Consider the following 23,408-nt stretch of genomic DNA (forward strand, 5'->3'; position numbering starts at 1 on the left):
TATGCGTTGGAAGCACAGGCATCTTTTTTTTTAACTTCCTTCTACCTTTCTCAAAAAGCATCTGTTTTCCCTGACATGACCAATGTACTGTATATCAGTAAAACAAAATAGCCAGCCAGTGCAGACCCTATGAAACAAAGTCCTCAGTGAAGCCAAATTTATCTCATTTCTAACTCTATTTCTCTTCCTTATAACCTTTGGAAGCTGACTAAGCTTAAGTATGTAAATGGTTATAATGAAGAGTATTTTTCAATATTAACAGCTCATCTCTTGATGTTTAATGAAAGTAGTAACAAACTTCTATCAGAGCATACTTATGAGAATTGAATTCTTGGATCATCAAAAGTAGCCTCTTGAATATTTCAGTGAGGTAATAGTATTCATGAGTTACATTCTGGGATAATTTAATAGGACTCTGAGCCTTTGGTCTATATATATAAGAATGATGAATGTGATAGGTTTAATTTAGTACATGGCCCAAAGAAAAAAATGGAATCAAGTCAGGATTCTCAGAGAGTTTATGTTTAATTCCTTTGATGTTTGAATAGATAGGTTTATAATTACTTGGTAAGGAAATATAAGAAGCATTGAATTGATTTTAGTTTTTTGTAAAATACTAAGCATGGTACCTGTTTCCTAGTAAGTACATGATGAATATTGATTTTCTTCTGTGCCTTCTCCCTCCCTTTTCAAATGAAAATTGTATAATTCTATGTAGGCTTATCAAAAATTCCATTTTTACACTTAAAAAAATTTTTTTTAAGATGTATTTTTTTTAGAGAAAGTATTGGGGGAGGGGCAGAGAGAGAGGGAGAGAGAATCTCAAGCAGACTCCCCACTGAGCATGGAGCCTAACGCGGGGCTTGATCTCATGACCCTGAGATCAGACCTGAGCTAAAACCAAGAGTTGGATGCTCAACATAAGTATGCCACCCAGGTGCCTCCCATTCTTATATACTTTTAATCTGTCAGATGTTTTTAAATGTACCAGGTGGCCAATGTACATATAGTTTATATTTGAATAGTTACTTTTGGCACTAGGTATTTTTTCAAAGAATATAAACATTGTGCTTTTGAACATGGAAGTCAGGTAGTTATTAACTTGATAGTCTTACCATGAAATCACATTATAGATTACCTGCAAACTCTGTCTTTTAACAGTAGTAGTTTGCCTCTAAACTTTTATTTTTTTTTTTTTTAAGCTTGCTAAGTGATTTAGGAACTTATTTGCGAATAGGGGAAGAGACAGTATAAAGAGCCCAGTGCGTTTCAGTGATCAGAAATGTGTAAGAATGCATGAAAGAATTGCTTTAAACATAATGTTAAAAGTGATAAAGCTATTTGGGACCAGCTTAAAACAACCAAACTGTTAACACTTTAGAACTTCCTTCAGTCTCCAGTAGTTCAAATTGAGAATTTGAAAGAAGGATATGATCCCTTACCCCTTCCAAACTGAGAGGTGAGAAAGCCAATACCTGTGTTCTTCCCTGTGAACACTGAGTGGTCTCTGCCTCAGGTTACCACAGAGGATGACGGCAGCCCTACTCTGAACTGTAACTGTTTTACTCCCTGATGGCTAGTCCTCTCTAGTGGTGCCACAGTGGCCTCCGGAGTCATCGCCCAGCCACTTAAATACAACATTGGCAAAAAGTTAGTTTCTTAGAAGTTGACCATTCAGGTGATGAGTCCATTACCTGAAAATTAAATTTGTTTATTAGGGTAACATTTATGTTAAATTCTTTTCTACTTAATTCCTTAAGTTTGAAATCCTGTCCTAAGAGGTTTCTGTCCCATGAAGAATGCCTAGGTTAAGAGTTTTGCAGACAGAAGTTGGAGTAGATCTCTCTTGGGATGGCACATGTGAGGGACAAGAATTTAAGGTTGCCACTGCAGGCCACCTGGCTGGCATGTTTTCTGACCTTGAGCAACTCATTTCGTATCTTATGATTCAGTGTGCTCTGTTAAGAGTTATGCATACCAGTTTATAATGCTGAGTATCTTTAATTATCTAGCATTTGTAAAATGATTAACCATCCTTGAATATCGGAAAAGATAACATACTACTTTGTAAAAAACAATTTTTTTTTCTTTTTAAAGATTTTATTAGAGAGAGAGAACTCTTAACACACAAGTCGGGGGAGGGACAGGGGGAGAGGGAAAAGCAGACTCTCCACAGAGCAGAAAACCTAACGTGGGCCTGGATCCCAGGATCCTGGGATCATGACCTGAGCCAAAGGCAGACACTTAACCAACTGAGCCACCTAGGCTCCCCAAAAACAATGTTATCATAAAGTGACTCTCTACATTGTTTATTAAACTGTATATCTTTACAAATTGTAGTTAGCTAACCATTATTTGGATAAATATTATGAAATTAACTTGGAACCATAGTATACAAAAATTAAAAGCAGGGAATGCAGAACTGGAAAGAAGAAAGAAAATTTTAACTTGGAATAGCTAGCACCTAACTCCAAGTAGACAAAAAAAGTTAATGTACATGTGCATTTAATTTTTGAAGTGGAAGATATTTTTTTAAAGATTACAGTCATAAGAAACTGCTAACAATTACAACTAAAAAATGGTTTAAATGGTTTTGCAAGTGATTGTGATTGCATAGCCTGGCTCCTGGCTTGATTGCCTGCAGATTTAAAATATGGACCTAATTTTTGCATGCTTCTCAGGCTTTCTTCATTGTACTGAATTGCAGCAAAAGGTAGACTGACTGTTCTAAGTGTGTTTTTATCCTTTGAATCACTGTCATAGTCATGTTGAAGTGCAAGAACACATCATTCTGTGATGTGAGGTTTGTGTTAAATTTAGCATGGGGCAATTTTATGCTTGGCATACACATAAAAAGCTAGATTTTTACAGATGAATGACTAACAAGTTTTTTGAAAGATCATGCATTTTAAAGATCTACTGACGGCTCATGGAAAACTTTGTAAAATATTTAGATACAGTGCCGTTGATAATATCTTTTATTTTGTATTCACATTCCATGTTTCTTATTAATACAGGGTTTTACTTAAAAACAGGTTCATTGTTTCTTAAAGGTGAACTGTAGCTTAATTCAAAATTGGACTAAGCTCAAAGGTATTCACTGGTATGTGCTGAATCCACCCACTAAAAGAATATTTGGAGGCATTTTTCACATAAATATTTTTCCGTTAACCTTTTAAAAAGTTTTATTTAGCCCCTGTGAAATATGCTGGCTTCTTCTAGGTTCATTAGAGATGACCCAGGACAAATACTTTTGGGATAGAATAGAATTCATATTGACCTTTTCAGTATCATAGTTGACTTGCCAAATTTTTTGTCACTTTTGTGTCATATCCATATATTGTTAAACTCTATACATCTTGAAACCAGGAGGCCAAACCATCCCAGTGACATGACTTATGGTAGATTGTAGTCTTGTTTTCCACATGCTGTATATTGTATTTAGAACCCCTGCTTTTTTGGTATGAATGCAGGTGAGGGTTGTACTTTTAATTTTAAGATAGCAGATTAATAGATTTTTTAAGTGTTTTGGGAGAGTTCCCTGAACAATTTACTTTTGTGCCTCCCATAACAAAACCACTTTGTAATGAGACAATTAAATTAGTTGGAGCCAGCTGTATTTAAATATTAAACTAAGTGATCAAGTTAATTATTTAGACATAAATACTATATTGGAAATCTAAGAGTGTAGCTGACTTGTAGCTGTCTACTTCTAAAAGATTATTAGGTTTTTGTGCCCTGGTTGATTGTCTTTGAACAAAGTCAAATCCCATAAATAGAGGGCTATTTAATGGAGCAATTGGGGGCACCAAGACCTACACATCCTCAATGCCAGTACTCCTGTATTTGCTGAGACTGCAGGTGAAAATGCTATTCCTCCCCTGAGCAAGTAAAGGAAGATCCAAATGTTCCAGAAAGATATTCTGTCCCCTTTCATTGGTGGCTGCACTGAACTTGCCTGAGTGGTGAGAAGCCTTTTTATTACTTGAACTGGGATTCTCTGGTCTTGTCAGTTGAATCTAGGGAGATGGGATGAAAGGAGCATTAAGCTTGCTTCTGTTGTAGTCATAGAAGTTGAGTTTGTAGTTTAAGGCCCATTCATTTATGGAAAACTGAAACTAGAATATAAATCTTTAATCAGATTAACATAGATAATATGTTTTTCTGAAATATTCTCAGGAAAGGTTAAATTTAAATTTTCATGAATTTAAAAACTTGTTTGACTCAGATTTTTAGAGCAAAAAAAATTCAGATACATGGTTTTTTAAAAGGAAAGCCATCTGAGCAATTTAAAGATACATTTATTGATTGGGGTATGAGACTCTTTTTTAAATATAAGAGCAAAGGATAAAAGCTTGAAGATAAAAAAAACAGATGGATGTAAGCACATAAAAGCCAAAAACGAATTCATGAAACAACATAAGAAAATAAAAAGGCAAATCATAAACAGCATAAACTTCAGCTTATATAGCAATAGTATTTATAAACACAAAGGACGCCTATAGGTTAATAATTATAAATTAAAAGGTAAACATCCCAATAGAAAAATGGCTAGAGGACTTGAGACATTTAAAAAGAACAGACATTAAATCATGAAAAATTGCTCAGTAATCAAGAAAGTGCAGATTAAAATAACTGTTCCATAATTTCTGATCCATAAAAATTGGCAAGGGTTTAAGAATGATAAATCCAAATGTTAGGGCAGCAGGCATTCAGATCCTGCTGGTAGGATTGTGAATTATCATGGACTTTCTGAAGTGATAAAAATACAAAGCTCTTATTTAGAAAGGCACATTTCTTTCTAAAGCTTAACTAGAAGATATGGAAAAATAGAGAAATTTTTTCCATAATAAACATATAATGGTTTTACAATCAGGAAAAAAAAAGGCATGTTTAAAACACTCACAGGGCACCTGGGTACCTCAGGTGCATTTCACCTTAGCTGAGGTCATGATCTCAGGTCCTAGGATCTAGCCCTATGCCAGGCTCTGTGCTCATCAGGGAGTCTGCTTGAGGCTTCTTTCTCTCCCTCCCTCCTTCCCCCCCCCCCCTTCTCTCTTTCTCTCAAATAAATGAATGAATCTTAAAAAAAACAAAACAAAACAGTCACAAACTTTGGCCTGAGTTATATCGTCTGGCTGAATTTAAACACATGGCATATACTAAAAAGCTGGGCAGCAGTTATCTATATATTGAAGTCTACTTGGGGAAACTTTTATTATGACTTTATTTTTTATTTTAATATTTATTTATTTATTTTAGTGAGAGAGAGCAAGCAGTGGGAAGGGGAAGAGGGAGAGAGGGAATCTTAAGCCAACTCTGTGTAAGGCTTGTAGAGTGTGGAGCTCAATGTGAGGCTCAATCCCAGGACTCTGAGGTCATGACCTGAGCCAAAATTGAGTCAGATGCTTGACCAACTCAGGCAGGTGCCCCTCTGACTTTTTTTTTTTTAAAGAAGAGAAAATAGTCTGAGCGAAATTTTAATTTTAGAAATGTGTTCTGGAAATCTAAAATACATGCTCTTTTCAGAGCTCTATGGGGATCAAAAGGTGTCTAAAACTATCATTTTCAGAACTGGAAGAAAGCATATAATGCCACACAGGTGAAAGTCTCCCAGAGATTGAAATTTGAAGTATTAATAACTGCTTAATTGATTTTCTCTGTTATAAAAAAAAAACTCTACAATAAGCAGGAGAAAATCAGGTTAATGCTCATAATTATTCATCAGCTTGTCTAGAAAGATGGAGTTTTATAGATCCAGTGCAGTATATTAAAGTTTGCCAAGAAATGTTAAACTTGTTTTAACACCTTTAATGAAAAAAAAAAAAAACAACTTGGTACAAAGTATCTCACACATTTAAGTGATAAAGATAATAATACAATAAACGTTCATGAAACTACCAGTCAATTTAATAATCAGAACATTACTGATATCCTTACTTACACATTTTCCTCTTTCATATCCCTTGGCCTCCCATGCCTCTCCACTGCAAAGGCAACCACTCTATCTGAATTTTTTTTTTTTAAGATTTTATTTATTTATTCATGAGAAACAGAGAGACAGAGAGGTAGAGACACAGGCAGAGGGAGAAGCAGGCTCCATGCAGGGAGCCCAATGTGGGATTCGACCCCAGGTCTCCAGGATCATGCCCTGGACCGTAGCGGTGCTAAACCACTGAGGCGCCCAGGCTGCCCCTCTCTCTGGATTTTATATGTAGTTCCCTCATCCTTCATTCCATAGTTTCAGCAAATAAGTATGAGTCCTTAACAATATTTGTTTAGTTTTGTTTTTTTTTAAACTTTGGAAAGATGACATCCTAAGATTTAGAAAGAAAATGTGTATCTTCTAAAACTTTTTTCTCCCACTTACTGTAATTTAAGATTAATTTGTTACATATAGTGTTTTATCCATTATGTGTGTATTGATCCATATTTGAGTTATTTTCAGGATTTTGTTATTATACACAGTATAACTGTGAACATTTTTGAACCTGACTCCTGGTGCACATGTCTAAGATTTTTGGGGAACACACTTGGGAGTAGAATTTGTGTATTATAGGGTGCTCAGGGAGGACTGAGGGCCCCTCTAGTTCTCCACACTGCTAGAAGTTGACATTTAAAAAATCTTTTTTACCTTTGATTTCATTTTTGATGATGAATTTAGTTTTAGTTCCAATTCGACTATATCATTAATCTTATTTTTCTTTTTTCTTTTTAGTTTTTTCAATGGGTAAAAATAAATAATGCAAAAAAAGTGAAAAATCTCCCCCTACTTTTGTTCTCATTAGCACAATTTTTACTGTTTCCCAAGCAAGTTAACTTATGTTTGGTTAGTTTCTTTTGTACTATTCCAGTATATTTTTATGCATATAAAAGCAAATTCAAGTATATATTTTTTTTATCCTCTGGCATCCCAGACATACTGTTGTACAATTTTCTCTTTTCACTTAACAATATGTCCTGAAGAGCTTCTCATGTTGATTTGCATAGGTCTTTATTGTTATTTAATTAGTGTCTAACTGATAGACGTTTAGGTTGTTTACATTCTTTTTCTATTGTAAATTATCCCGTTGTGAGAACCCTCATTCATATATCATTTTACATGTGTGTTGGTATATTTGTTGGTAAATTCCTACAAGTAGAATTACTGAGTCAAGGAATATGAACACGTATAATTTTGATAGATGTAGCCAGATTATACTCAGTAGAGATTTAACAATTTACATTCCGACCGCTGGTATATGAGATTTCCTGTTTCCCCTCAGCTTTAGAAGCACAATGTGCTGTCAAACTTCTGGATCTCTGCCAATCTGATGGTTGAAATATGGTACTCAGTGTAGTTTTATTTTGCATTTCTCCTATTGTGAATGAGATTAATGAGATTATATTTTTGTGTACTTATAAGCCATTTCTATATTTATGTCAGTGATGTAGTCATAACTAGTGCTCATTTTAAAGTTAGACTGTTGGTCTTTTATTCTTTCTTATTTGATGACTGTATGTGTATGTGCCTTTATTAATATGACTTGCCAATATTTTTCAAGTTCTCTTTGTTTATGGTAAAATCTTTTAAAGTTTGGTTTTCTTTTTTAGTATATTTGAATGGTCTTTCTTTTATAGCCTTGTATAGCATTTGTAATCTTAGCTTAGTTAATAATGCCTTCCCCACTGTAAGATTATAAAAAATACTATTACATTATCTTCTGGAACTTTTATAGTTTCTTTTTTTTGTTGTTGTTTTTAAATATGCGATTCATCTGGAATTTTGTTTTTATCATCCAGAATTCATCTGGATTTTTTGTTTTTAAATATGCAAGTCATACTGCAAGTATAACTTCAACTTAATCCCCACTACATTGAAACTTTACTATTATCATATACTAAGATTCTGTATTTGGTTTTCTTCTGGACTTTCTACTCTCTTCTGTTCATCTGACTCTTCACTAGTTTTAATCATTGAGTCTTTCTTGTTTTATAACATGAATCAATTGAAAACTAAGTTTATTTAAAATAAGTATGAATTGAGAAGTGCTCAGTCCATGACCTTTCTGTACATACTACACAGAGTACATGTAATTGAAAAGATAAAAATCCCTTGACATAAGAAATGAGAGGAGTGAGAGTACCTAAAACATTGACTAAAAACACTAAAAAGGAAGCAATAGGCAACTGTATGCTTGAGGGCTGTTAAGTTTAAGATTTAGTAAGGCAGTGGTGACAATCTCCCTAAAACTTCTGCATATGATGCATGTAGCATTTATTCTTTCATTTATTCAGAAAGTGTTTATGGACTGCACTGTACAATTTTTGGTATTATTGGTGATTGCAAAAAAATTTTTTTAAGTTGAAACTGCTTCTTGGAAAGCTAATCAATCTAAAAGATAAGCATGGTTAACCACCCCTCCCCAAGGGAAAAGGAGGGAAAATTTAAAAAATAAGTGTAATCTTCTGGGGGGTGGGGGGAGACCAGTTGTTTTGATTTAAGAAGTAAATCATGAGAGCACAGTATTTGACATTGTAGTTTCATTTGAACAAATGAAAAAAGTAGTGTTTTTACTTTTTTCCCTACTGTATTGATTATCTTAGATATCATTTAGACCTGTGCTATTCAGCTTGGTGTTACTGTACTCAATATAATTTTTTTAATTTTTTTAATTTTTATTTATTTATGATAGTCACAGAGAGAGAGAGAGAGGCAGAGACATAGGCAGAGGGAGCAGCAGGCTCCATGCACCGGGAGCCTGATGTGGGATTCGATCCCGGGTCTCCAGGATCGCGCCCTGGGCCAAAGGCAGGCGCCAAACTGCTGCGCCACCCAGGGATCCCTGTACTCAATATAATAATAGGTGTCGTTAATGGTATTTTAGCAACCTAACAGGAATATTGCATTCATTCTTAGTAGATTTATTGCTTTGAATTAGAAATATATCTCTGAATTCCTGTGTCAAGTTGTTCTGAATCTCAGATTGGCAGTCTTTGGTAGGAGAAACAAGAAGATGATTTATTATTCCTAAATAAATGCAGTCTGTCTGAAAGGCAGATCCTTGAGATATGGTATGCATAGAAGAAAAACAATACGAGCAGTCTGAAGTGTGAAACATTTGGAGAATGTCCAACCTCTCATTTTACAAACAGGATAATTGAGGCTTGGGTGATTTTTTTTTTTAATTTGCTTGAGGGACAGTAAGTTAGTTAGAGGTAGTAAAGACTTGAACCTGTATCTTCTAAGGTCCACCTTTGCCACTACACAACATATTCGTTTTCATATATGTCATTTGCTGATAATTAAGAAAAACTGAATAATGCTTTTTCTAAGAAATTCCACTAAAGTTAAGTATGCATTTTCTTTAAAGAATGTTTTGTATATCATGTACCAGAATCTTTTTTAGAAAACATTTAGGATGTTTCATAACATGGAAAATGTCCAAACTATTGTTTCAGATACCAGTTTGATATTTGGGTGGATCATGTAAAAACACTAAAATGGCTGAGAAAGCATGTGAAATGTTTATTTTAACAATGGAACAGCCATCTGCATTACATGATTTTTCTTAAGACTTAAAAAACTTTAGTAATAGTCCATTTTTAAAAACACTCAACAGGCTTTTTGGGTGATGTTATTCAAGTGTATTGTTTTATTCCAAGCTTTCTGGTTTGTGTTAAGATGATTCATAGGCTTTTAGAGCTGAAAGAGATTTTCAAGTTCCTCTAGTCTAATTCATTTTACAGGTCAAGAAAGCAAGGTAAAGAGCCTATCTGCTGCTGCAGTTCAAACTCAGTGAGGCTTCAGTCTAGTACCTTTACCACTGTACTTTTGTCTTTTCTCTGTTACACTTTGTGCTAATACAAAATGTCAGACTTTTTTTTTTAATTTGCTATTTTTTAAGAAAGATTTTTTAAAAGCTTGAGATTTACAACAAAATTGAGAGGAAGGTACAGAGATTTCCTATATATCCTCCATTCCCACACAAGCACAACCTTCCCTGTTGTCACCGTCACTCACCAGAATGGTTCATTTGTCACAAAGGATGAACCTGTATTGACACATCACAATCACTCAAAGTCCATAGTTCATTCTTGGTGTTGTATGTTTTATATGTTTGGACAGATGTCTAATAGTATATATCCATCATTATGATATCATACAGAATTTTCTACTGCTCTAAAAATCCTCTGTGTTCTGCCTTTTCATCTCTTTCTCTCTCCCCCAACCGAGACAACCACTGATCTTTTTATTGTCTGTACTTTTTCCTTTTCCAGAGTATCCTGCATTTAGAGTCATAGATCCATATTCTTTTAAGATAGGCTTCTAAAAAAAAAATAAGTAAGATAGGCTTCTTTCACATAGTAATGAGCACCTTAAAAAACTTCCATGTCTTTCATGGTTTGATAGCTCATTTCTTATTAATACTGAATACTATTCCTTTGTGAGTTTTATCACAGTTTATCCATTCACCTACAGAGGGACATCTTGGTTGCTTCCACATTTCTGTGAACATCTGTGTGCAAGTTTTTGTGTGGACATATTTTTTTTAACTCCTTTGAATAAATACCATGAAGCACAATTGCTGGGTTGTGTAGTAAGAGTACTATCTTCCAGAATGGCTATACCATTTTGCATCCCACCAGCAATGAATGGGAGTTCCTGTAACTCTGTCCACATTAGCATTTGGCTGTGCTCAGTATTCCGGATTTTGGCCATTCTAATAGGTAGTAGTCTCATTTTTTATATTTATTTGCATTTCCTAGGATGTGGAACATTTTTTTATATGGTATTTACCATATGTATATCTTCTCCCCCCACCCCCCATCTGTGTATCTTTTTTGGTGAGGTGTCTATTAAGATCTTTGGCTCATTTTTAATTGAGTTGTTTGTTATTTTTCGTTGTTGAGTTTTTAGAGTTCTTTGTGTATTTTGGATTACAGTCCTTCTTCAATATATATTTTGCAAATACTTTGTCCATCTGTGACCTGCCTTGTAATTCTCTTACTATTCTACTACTATTCTCTTACTATTCTCTATTGTTTTTTTTTTTCCAGAGCAGAGGTTTTTAATTTTAATGAAGCCTACCTTATCCATTGTTTTTTTTTACGGATTTGTCTTAATGTTATAACTACAAAGGCATTACCATGCCTAAGATCATCTCAATTCTCTCCTATATTCTAGAAGTTTTATAATTTTGCATTTTACATTTGGGGCTACTGGTTTTGTGAAAGGTGTAAGGTCTGTATATAGATTAATTTTTGTGTGCATGGATGTCCAGTTGTGACACCATTTTTGAAGACACTATCTTTGCTCCATTGTATTGCCTTTCTTCCTTTGTCAAAGATGAATTGACTAGACTTATGAGCTCTCTCTTTTGTTTCTTTGATTTATTTTTCTGTTCTTTCACCAGTATTGTATTATTTTGATCACTGTCACTCCATTGTCTTGAAATTGAGCAGTGTCAGTCCTCCAACTTTGTTCTTCACCTTCAATATTGTGTTGGCTATTCTGGGGGCTTTTGCCTCTCCATACAAACTTTAGAATCAGTTTGTCAGTATTCATAAATATGTTGTTGGGATTTTGATTGTGATAGCATTGATTCTATAGGGCACTTCATGAAGAATTGATACACTGACAGTGTTGAGTCTTCTTATCCATGAACATGGAATATCTCTCCATTTATTTAGTTCTTTGATTTTGTTCATCAGAGTTTTATAGTTTTCTTCATATAGATGTTGTACATATCTTGTTAGGTTTATACCTAAGAATTTCATTTTTTGGGTGCTAATGCAAATGGTATTGTGTTTTTAATTTCAAATTCCACTTGGTCATTACTGGTATATGGGACATTTACTATTTTTTAAATCTTATTTTATTTAAATAGTTAACATATAGTGTATCATTAATTTCAGATGTAGAATTCAGTTATTCATCAGTTGTATATAACACCCAGTGCTCATTGCATCATGTGCCCCTCTTAATGCCCATCACCCAGTTACCCACACACATCCCATTTACTATTTTTAAACAAAATGTTATTTGCTTTTTTTATAGTGACTAAAAGTGTGTTATCCATGCGATCTGTCCTTTCAACAAATTTTTAAATGCACAGAATAGTATTGTTAACTGTAGGCATAATGTTGTACAGCAAATCTCTAGAACTTTTTCATTGTGCATGACTGAAACTTTGTACTTCTTGAACAGCAACTCCCCATTTTCCCTTTTGCCAGTCTTTGGCAGTTACCATTCTGCTTTCTGTTTTCTGTGAGTTTGATTACTTTTAGATACTTCATATATGTGGAATCATGTAGTATTTGTCTTTCTGTGTCTTGGTTATATCACTTAGCATGTTCTCAAGTTTCATGCATGTTATTACATATGACAATATTTCCTTCTTTTTTATGACTGATAATGTTATACTATATGTATATACCACTCTTCTTTATCCATTCATCCATTGATGAACATTAGATTATTTCTGCTTTTTTGCTCTTGTGGATAAAGGTGCAGTGAACATGAGAGTGCAAATATCGCTTTGAGATTTTGTTTTCAGTTCTTTTGGATAAATGCCCACAAGTGGGGTTGCTGTTTCATGTAGTAGTTCTTTTTATAATTTTTTGAGGTATCTTCATAATGGCTGTACTATTTTACAACCCACTAACAGTGTACAAGGGTTCAGATTTCTCCACATCCTCATCAATACTTAATTTTTTTTTTAAAGTAATGGCCATCCTACCAGTGGTGAGGTGACACTTCATTAAAGTTATAATTTGCATTTCTTTGTCAGGCATCTTTTCATATCTCTGTTGACCATTTATATGTCTTCTTTAGAGAAATGTCTATTCAGATCCTTTCTTTGCACGTTTTTAAACCAAATTATTAGTCTTTTTGCTGTTGAGTTGTGGGAGTTATTTATATATTTTGAGTATTATCCTGTTTAAGATATATGGTTTGCAGATATTTTCTCCCATTGCATAAGTAGCCTTTTCACTCCATTGATGGTTTCCTTTTCTCTACAGAAGATTTTTAGATTGTTATAATCTCACTCGGTCTATTTTTGCATTTTTTGTCTGTGCTTTTGGTATCATATCTCAGAAATCATTGCCTAGACCAAGTTGATGAAACTTTACCCTACATTTTCTTTCAGGAGTTTTATCTTTAATCCATTTTGAGTTGATTTTTTGTGTATGGTACAATGGTCCAATTTCATTTCTTTGCTTGTGGATATCCAATTTGCCCAACATCATTTGTTGAGAGGTTGTTGTTTCCCCATTGTGTAGTCTTGACACCATTGTCAAAGATCACTTTACCATATGTGCGTGGATTTATTTCTGGGCTTTCTATTCTGTTTTGTTGGTCTGTATGTCTCTTTATGCCAGTACCCCAGTGTTTTGATTACATTAGTTTTGTAATGTTTCAAAATCAGTAAACGTGGTGCCTTCAACTTAATTCTTCTTTCTTAAGATTGATTTGCCTATTCTTAGGTCTTTTGTAGTTCCATAGGAATTTCAGGATTTTTTTTTTTCTGTAAAAAATGCCAGTGGTATTTACATAAGGATTGTATCAAACCTGTAGGTTGTTTTAGCAGTATGGACATTTTAATAATAATAAGTTTCATAATTCACAAGCATGGGTTCTCTTTTCATTTAATTGTGTCTTCTTTAATTCTTTTTAGCAGTGTTTTATAATTACCAGTACACAAATTTTCACCTACTTGGTTAAGAGAATTTCCAAATATTTTATTCTTTTTGATGCTTTTAAGTGGATTGTTTTCTTAATATCCTTTTCAAATAGCTTATTGTTAGTGTATAGAAATCCAGCTGATTTTTGTGTGTTGACCATGTCCTGCTACTTTGCTGTGCTTATGTATAAGTTCTAATAATCTGTGGAATCTTCCACGTTTTCTGTATGTAAGATCATATAATCTGTGGACAGACATAATTTTCATTTACAATATGAGTGCTTTCTATTTCTTTTTCTTGCCTAATTGCTCTGGTTAGAATTTCTAACACTTGTTGAACGGAGGTGTCAAAAATGGGAATCCTTGTTTTGTTCCTATTCTTAGATGAAAAGCTGGCCTGTTTTTGTGAATTCTTTTTTTCTTGCAGTATGAAGCCTCTGATGTCACCTCTCAGAGGGAGCAGTCTTCAGCATGTACATAGTCAAATGGGATGACAGTGGATTTAGTAGGATTCTATTTTGCTCTCTGTCTGATCTCTGTTGAGTTTTCTCAACAGAGTAACACTCTGATTTAACACTCAGCTGCTGGATTCCACTAGTTGTTGGCATATAGTCCTATTGTTTTCTTGGGACATAAATTGCTGCCAGTCTGATCCAAATTTGGATCCCTTTTCAGAAGTTCCAGAAGCCAGTATTTCAGGTTTTGTCCCCAAGAGCACTTTTCTTGATTATCTCTTTCCCTGGGTCTTTCTGGGAAACTGGCAGGTTTACAATGTAGCTTCCTGCTGTTTTCATGAGGTTAGCAGACTACTATGAATTGCTAACCACCAGAATCTCCAGTGTCTTCAGGAGAGCCCTTAGGCTTCAATTTCCCCACAATTTGTTTCAAATTCATTTCCTTTGGGAGAGCTTTATAGCTCTGTTCTTATGGACTACGTCATGCCCTGGGCATAATTTGAGTCAGTGCTCTAGAGTGCTCTACAATGGGGACAGTGGTCCTTTCTCTGAGAGTGACACTCCTGCTTTAAGACCACAGTGTTGGGCAGGGGAGGTAGGCTCTATTCCTCTTGGCTTGCCTTTTCTGACTTGAACTTCCCTCCTCTGAGCAAGCTGAGGAGAGGGATATCAGTGCCCAAGTATTTTCAGCCTGCTGTGCTTGTGTAGAGCCTTCAGTGTATGAGTGATGGCTGGATGGAAGAAGCGATTGCTTGACTTCTTGGCCATATATATGAGGAATTTAGCTTTTGCAGCTTGGAGCTGGGGGAAATGAGATACTCTGGTAGTCTGCCCTTCTTGGCGAAATGCCGTATTCCTTAACAGGAGATTGAGGAGAAAGAAAGCCCTTACACCATCTTTCTGGTTGCCCATGGGGGAGGAAATGGGTCATGGCTCAAGTGCCACAGATTCTTGTTCTTACTGAGATTTGTTAGATTTTCTTGATTAATGACTAATGACTCAGTATAATGACTTCTGATGCAAAACCTGGAGTTAGGTTAAATATCACAGGTTAAGGGCATGGTTCTCTATAAGACTGCCTTCACATCAGATACCAGCTGCTATTGGGGGGGTTCTAGGGCCACTCTCACTTTTGACCAACTGTTTATAAATTCAAGGCTTTTCATGATTATTTAGAGTTGATAATTGACTAGTATGATTACAGAATCCAGGAAAGTCCTATACTTAAGATTACAATATTGTTACAGCAAAAAGGATACAAATCAGAACCAGCCAAAAGAAGAGACATATATATAAGGTGAGATCTGGGAGCTCCTAAACACAAAGCTTCCAATGTCCTTATCCCATGAAGTCAGCATGCATCATCCTCCCTACACATGATGTGTAATATGCACAGAGTATTGCCAACTAGGGGAGCTCACTCAAGTTTCCAGAGTTGCCCAGAATTTTTATGAGTTTTCATTTTATAGGGGTAACTGATTGAATCATTCACTGACCATGAAGTTGATTGATACCAGTATCCAATACTCTCCCCTTCTCAGAAATTGGGGTGATATCATTTGATTCAGAGCTCTAATCATCTAATAACATAGTTGGTCCTACTGACATGGCCATTACCCATCTTGAATCCTTTTGTTAGCACAAACTCTGATGTGGTCCAAGAGGCCCCCCATGAAAAATAAAGACACTCCTATCACTCAGGAAATTCCAAGGATTTAGAGGCTACCCCCTAAGAACTGGGGACAGAGTCTAGCCAAATTCTTTATTACATGAGAAAATGTCTTATTTATTATATGCATTTAGAACAATTTCCAGAAACCTAAAAAAGTTTTTTTTTTTTTTTGTTTTGTTTTTGTTTTTTAATATTCTTCAGTTATGGTTGTTTGATGGGGGTGGGTTAGTAGATTTCCTCATGTCATCTTTTGGAAATAGAATGTCCTACTCTTTTTATTAATATTTATAAAATATATCTTTTATCATTATCCTTTTACTTTTAACTTGCCTGTATCATACTTGAAGTGAGTTCCTTTTAGACAGCATGTGTTTGGGTCATATTTTTAAATCTACTCTGCCAATCTCCTTTTAATTCATATATTTAGATCATTTATATTTAATGTAATTATTGGTTTGTTAGGGTTTAAGTCTGCCATTTTATTTTTTCTGTTTATTCTTTTGTTTCTTTTTCCTTAGTAACTGTGTTACTTGATCACTCTTTATAATTCCACTTTATTTTGACTGTTTTTTTTTTTTTATAACAATTTGTTTTAAAGATTTTATCTATTCATGAGAGACACAGAAAGGCAGAGAAGCAGGCTCCATGCAGGGAGCCTGACGTGGGACCCAATCCCGGGTCTCCAGGATCACGCCCTGGGCCAAAGATGACACTAAATTGCTGAGCCACCCAGGCTGCCCTATTTTGACTGTTTTTAAATGTATCTCATTATATGGCCTTTTTAATTTTTTGCCTTAGGTATTACTTTATATACATATTATAATGTCAGTTTACAGACACTGTTATTTTACATTAAAAAAATTTTTTTAAGATTATTTATTTATTTATTCATGAGAGACACACAGAGAGGCAGAGTCACAGGCAGAGGGAGAAGCAGGCTCCATGCAGTGAGCTCAATGTGGGACCCAGTCCCGGGGCTCCAGGATCCTGCCCTGGGCTGAAGGCAGGCGCTAAACTGCTGAGCCACCCAGGGATGCCCTGTTATTTTACCCTTTCAAGTATAGAAATCTTACCTCCTTTTTTATCCCTTTACCTTTCAATTTTTTTTTGTAATTTTTATTTATTTATGATAGTCACAGAGAGAGAGGGAGGCAGAGACACAGGCAGAGGGAGAAGCAGGCTCCATGCACCGGAAGTCCGACGTGGGATTCGATCCCGGGTCTCCAGGATCGTGCGCTGGGCTAAAGGCAGGCGCCAAACCGCTGCGCCACCCAGGGATCCCACCTTTCTATTTTTTTAATGATTTTATTTATTCATCCACGAGAGACACACAGAGAGAGGCAGAGACATAGGCAGAGGGAGAAACTGTCCCAGGAAGTCAGGATGCATCATCCTCCCTACCCATGATCTGTAATATGCACAGAATATTGCCAACCAAGGGAGCTCACTCAAGTTTCCCGAGTTGCCCAGAATTTTTATGAGCTTTCATTTCATTTCAGATTATTGATGATTTTTACTATCATTTTTATACTCTTGTATATTTAAAATTTTTTCTTTAATGAGAATTTGTTTCTCTTTAATTAGTGAAAATGTTATTAATGATACAAAATCAATGTATTACTTGTGGATGAGGCACTGAGCTCCCTGGAGCCCCCATTCTGTATAAGCAAAACTCTCTTTCCATCTTAAACCTCTTCTTGCAGGCTCACCCCATTTTCTGCCTGTCACTGAAACCTTGAGCTGACCTTGAGTTCCTACCATCAAGGGGACTAGGGCCACTTCAGACCATCACTGCCCCCTCCTTGAGACTCATGGCAGCTGTTGGCATTACACTCTCCTCCACTGATTGCTGTCATTAGCAAAGCTGGTCTCTTTCCCTTGTGTGTCACCCCTACTCCCACCCTATCTTCATCATCTTTCTTGACAGCTTCAATATCTACATGGATGACCCACCTAATGCCCTGGCACATCACTTCCTTAGCTTCTTAGAGCCAAAGAATGACCTTTACTTCCACTCCCATACTGTCATCCTCTTGCATGATTGTATACACATCACCAAACTTGTATCACCTTCAAAACATTACACACACTAGCCTCAGCCTCTTATCTTCTATGACACTTGACCAAGAACTTCCACCATATTTCACATTTATTCATTTCATTTCACTGACGTAGGACTCAATCCCAGGACCTTGGGATCACAATCTGAGCCAAAGGCAGACACTCAACCATGGAGCCACCCAGGCACCCGTATCCCTTTACCTTTCTTGTTTATAATTATCTTAAGTATTTATATACATACATACATACATTTATGTATGTATGTATGTTGATGCCCAACATGGGGCTTGACCCTAAGATCAAGAGTCACATGCTCTACTGTCTGAGCCTGCCAGGTACCCAGCCAGGCACCTCTCCTGTATATATATTTAAACTCGTATCAAATAGTAGTATACTTTTTGCTTTGTCTGGAAAACATAATTCAAAAAAAAAAAAAACCTCAAGAGGAGAAAGAAATTCTAGTATATTTACCCATACTATTTGCTTACCATATTTCTTCTTCATTCTTTATGTTCTGTGATTCCTTCTTTTTTTGTTTCATTTCCACTAGAGGATTTGATGTAGCCATTCTTTTAGCAGGAATTTAATGGTGAAAATTGTCTTAGTTTTCCTGTATCTGAGAATGTTTCACTATCCCCTTCATTCCTAAAGTATATTTTTGCTGGATGTAGGATTTTGTGTTGACAATATTTCTATTCCCCCCCCTCCCCCCCAATAGAATAGCACAATAAATACTGTGCTATTTCCTTTTGAGGCCCATGGTTTGGGATAAGAATCCACTGTCATTTGAATTGTTTTTCCTCTAAGATTAAATTTTGCTCTTTTTTTTTTTTTTTTTGACTGCTTTCAAGATTCTTTTTCTCTGTCTTTTGTTTTGGGGAGTTTAATTATGATGTGTTATGTTGTGGGTTTATTTAGGTTTATCTCACTTGGGGTTCACACAGCATTTTGAATTTGTGAGGTTTATGTCTCTTAACAATTTGGGGCATTTTCAGCTATTATTTCTTCAGTGCTTTTGCAGCCTAGCCTCTTTCTCCTTTCCTTCTGGAATACCAGTAGCATAGATTTTAGATCCTTTGTTGTGGTCTCACTGATTCTTTAGATATTCATTTTTTTTCCATTCTTTTTTTTCCTCTATTGTTCATATTGGGTAATGTCTATCTTTTTAACTTCCACTTCACTAATTCTATCTTCTGTTCCCTCCACTTTGCTGTTAAAACTATCCACTAAGATTTTTTTTTCAATTACTCTGTATTTTAGTTCCAAATTGCCATTTGTTTTTTTTAATCTTCCATTTCTTTGCTGAAACTTCCTATTTGCTTTCTGTTTTTGCAGTTGTTTCAGGCATGTTTGTAATTGCTTAATTGAACCATTTTCCCATGGCTGCTCTAAAATTTTGGTTAGATTATTCTAAAATCTCTGTCCTCTCAATATTGGCATCTTTTGATACTATAAGGTGGGGTCCTAGCTCCCTCCTGGGCCTTTTCTAATACTGCCACCGTGGGGGTGTTGAGTAGTCTTGTTCTAGTTTGTTGGGTAAAAGCTTAGCCTCCCAGCCTGCCCTTTTGTGTCATGGGTAAGAGTAGGATAACAGTTTTTTGTGTGTGCTTGGCTGAACTAACGTAGTTTCTGTCTAAGTTTTTTGTCTTGCTAGGCTATTCCTTTCCTGGTCCTAAAAAATGAATTTGTTATTTTTGCAAGGCAAGTTTTTTTTTTTTTTTTAAGATTTTATTTATTCATGAGAGACACAGAGCAGCAGAGTCCTAGGCAGAGGGAGAAGCAGGCTTCTCATGGGGAGCTTGATGTGGGACTCAATTCTAGGACCCCGGGATCATGACCTGAGCCAGAGGCAGATGCTTAACCACTGAGCCACCTAGGTGTCCCTGCAAGGCAATTTTTAAAATTAGATGTGTACTTAATATTTATACAATTCCAATCAGTTCATTTTTTCTTAAAATATTTTAGAATCAGTCATAACTTTCTGAATAATACATAGACTAATTTGTAACAGATTATTAAAACATAATTTATATCATATAAAGAGAATCAAAAGAAAGTGTTGGTCGATTAAATTCTTTCATCCTAAAGCTATTCTATTTCTGTTATGTTAACTTAATACTTAAAGTTACTGTCTGACAACAAATAAAATTATGATGCTGGCCGAGCATGTTATTTTTACATGTCTTCCCAAAGGGTAGTTTCACAATGTGAATCTTTTTTTTTAAAGTAACTCCTGCCTGGCTCCTATCTCTGTCTTTTCCATTATTATGCTACTTGAGAAAGACTCTGGTTCATTGAGCCTAGAAAATAGATTTGAAATGAAAAACAGGAGATACCTCATATTAAGTTCAATATCTTAGCAGTTTCTTTCCTCTGTTCTGAATATTTCAGGACTCATTTGCACAGAGCTTGAACGTGCAGATGCAAAGAATAATAGTTTTGGTTTTATATTCATTTGTTTATTTTACTGATTGAGTAGTAGTTACACGCGCTGACCCCCAAGCCAGATGCTTAGTCCCAGTCCCAAGGCTTGCCACTTACCAGCTGTAACTTTGAGAGGTCACCATGACCTTGCTGTGCCTTGGGGCCTTCAACTGTAAAATGGAGATAATCATAATTCCTGTGACAGAGGCTCATTGTGAGGATTGTTGAGCCTAATACATGCAAGGCCTGCTTTCCAGTAAGAACTATATGAGTTTCACCTATAATTATTACTGTTTTATGAGCTATCTGGAACAGATGCTTGGGGTGCTGGCAGGGGAATAGTGTGGTGCAATGTTGGGGACTATTCACATTTCAGCATGAGTTTCTTCCTACTTGAGAGATTGGTCATTTGTGTCATATGCCATTTGTGTCATATAATCCATTTTTCAGGGTTTTTGGTTTAGTTTTTTGTTTTGCTTTGTTATTTGTGTTTTGCAGTTTTAGGGAAATAGTCACTAATGCATTTTTTTCTGTGAAGAAAGAGAACTAATGATCCCTATTTTATCAGCAACATTTTAGCCTTATTTAAATAAATGAATAGTTGAACACGGCTCATTTTCTTTCACAAGCTGCTCTCAAACTTCATTTTCACTATAACAGTTTTAGTAGAACTAGTCACAGTTCTATCTTTATTGAAAATGTTGAGCCTTGAGCTGATTTCTTCTACATAAACCAACGGAGACCTTCTTTATTATTAAGATGAAGTGTAAATTTATTCACCATATTCAGGCTCTTATCCTTTGTCATTAGATACTTCTAAATTTTCTTTTTTAAAGAAAAGATAACAGGGATCCCTGGGTGACTCAGCAGTTTAGCACCTGCCTTTGGTCTAGGGTGTGATCCTGGAGTCCCGGGATGGAGTCCCATGTCATTGGGCTCCCAGCATGGAGCCTGCTTCTCCCTCTTCCTGTGTCACTGTCTCTCACTGTCTCTCACTGTCTCTCATTAATAAATTAATAAAATCTTTTTAAAAAGTCAATTATTTGTACATGTTTTGAAAGCTGATGCTTCAGATTTTTATTCCTTCTTTGATCAGAAAGAGTATTTTGTTGGGGTGCTTGGATAACATAGTTTAGAGTCTGACTCTTGGCTTCAGCTCAGGTTGTGATCTCAGAGTTGTGAGACCTGTGTCTGGCTCCACACTCAGCACAGTCTGCTTAAGACTCTCTCTCCCTCTGCTTCTCCCCGACCCCTGCTCGTTCGCTCTTAAATAAATAAACCTTAAAAAAATATATTTTGTTTAGTGCCATCTCAGAAGACAGAGTCCAATTATTTTAAAACATCCCTCAATTTTGTTAACTGGTTATCTGAGAAGTTACTTGGTTGCTACTGGCAAAGTTGATTCCCAATGAGTTTTGCTTTTTAAAATCTCTTGTTCAAAGTTTCCAGTGGCAGCCAGGTATAAATATGTTATGTGGCTCATCTACCTGTTGATAAAGCTAAGTTCACCTTGCTAGCATTTTGCTATTACTCACTAAATTTCCCTTGTGTGTCTTGATGGTGATAACATCTCTTGCCATCATTCTAATCTGCTCAATAAACCTTACCTTCAAAGTTTCAAAAACAAATTGTAATTTTAAAAAAATCTTAAAAACTAGGACATGGATTGCTGTTTCAAAGGAAGAAATTAGAGAAAAGCAGGAGGAACAACAACATGATTTATCAGTCTTACAGTGATTTTTAAAAATCATCTCTATGAAAATTCATGAAATCCTAGTAAGGTCTGCAGTCTAGTTCATTGTATTGTACCAGTATCAACTTTCTAGTTTTCTTAATATGCTGTAATTATGTAAGATGTCACCATTGGGAAAAGCTGAGTGATGAGCGCATGTACACTGTGTGTATCACTTTTGCAACTTTAAAAAGTTGTAAAAATCCAATTATAAGAAAGCACTGTTATATTGCCCTGGGCCTCTCCCTCAGTACCTAGAACCTCAGTACCCTAGAACAAGATGCTGCCAAGACATTCAGGTAGGACAGACTGTGGTACTAACACTAGGTATGGCCCTGAGAGTAAGCAGGGCTGAATTAGCAGTGCCTGCTCTTGAGGTCTGCAGCTTTGACCACTGCCTCTGCCTGATGTGCAGTCCCTGGTTTCCAGACTCTGACCTCGTGGCTGGTATTCTTTCTTTCCCAGGGAATCTCAGGGCCATTTATTAGATGAGCACAAATGCAGCCCAAGAAGGAACCACTGGATCACCACGGTCATCCTCCTGGCGTGCAGAAATAGTCAATCCATCCTCTGCATGTTCTTTAGCTACTAGGCTGATTGGATCTTAGAAATCTCTACTTCTAGCAAACCGTAAGAGACTCTACTCTAGGAAACAAACTGAGGGCTGCTGGAGGAGAGGCGAGTGGGGGATGGGGTAAATGGGTGACGGGCATTAAGGAGGGCACTTGATGTAATAAGCAACTGATGAATCACTAAATTCTATCCCTGAACCTAATAATAAAGTATATGTTAACTAAATTGAATTTAAATTAAAAAATTTTAAAAAGAAATCTCCATTTCCTGCTGCCCTGTTGCTGAGATGTAATGGAACAGGGTGGTATTTTTAGGGGACCCCACTTCTCCCTTTCCACACAGCTCAGTACCAACATATCTTCCAGCTGAGGTTCAAGGGTCCCTGGTTCTGCCTAATTTTCAAGTCAAATATAAACTATTTAGGAGAAGACAAAAAGCAATTAATGTAAAATTTGAAAGAAATTCTTCTGAAAATCAAACTTAAAAAGGAAAATATTGGTTAACAGCAATATAATGAAAAAAAAACAGGTAAACAATTTGTCAAAAGTTTCTTTATTAAGGTCAGTTTCAGAATTAGCTTGGAAGGTAAAGTTCTTTTAATTAGCAAAAATCTGATCACGTCTCACATTACAAATGAGACTAAAGCTGTTCTGGATTAAAGAAATAGCTACATCAAAAAATACATCATTACTAAAAAAAAATACATCATTACTGAACTAATGAATAAAATGATGTCTTTTAATGTGCTCAAAAAGCATAACTTAAATCAGTGGTGAAAACTAACCTTGTTCTTGCCCTTAGAGTTAGACAGTACTAATTTGTGC

General features: G+C 35.7%; 1 protein-coding gene across 32 annotated transcripts in view; it reads left to right on the top strand.

Moving 5' to 3' along the window:
* STAU2 (staufen double-stranded RNA binding protein 2) overlaps positions 1-23,408 on the top strand; it is a 296,660-nt gene that overhangs the window by 151,444 nt on the left and 121,808 nt on the right. The window lies entirely within an intron of this gene.

Source organism: Canis lupus, chromosome 28, assembly GCF_048164855.1.
Source record: "Canis lupus baileyi chromosome 28, mCanLup2.hap1, whole genome shotgun sequence".
NCBI lineage: Eukaryota > Metazoa > Chordata > Mammalia > Carnivora > Canidae > Canis > Canis lupus.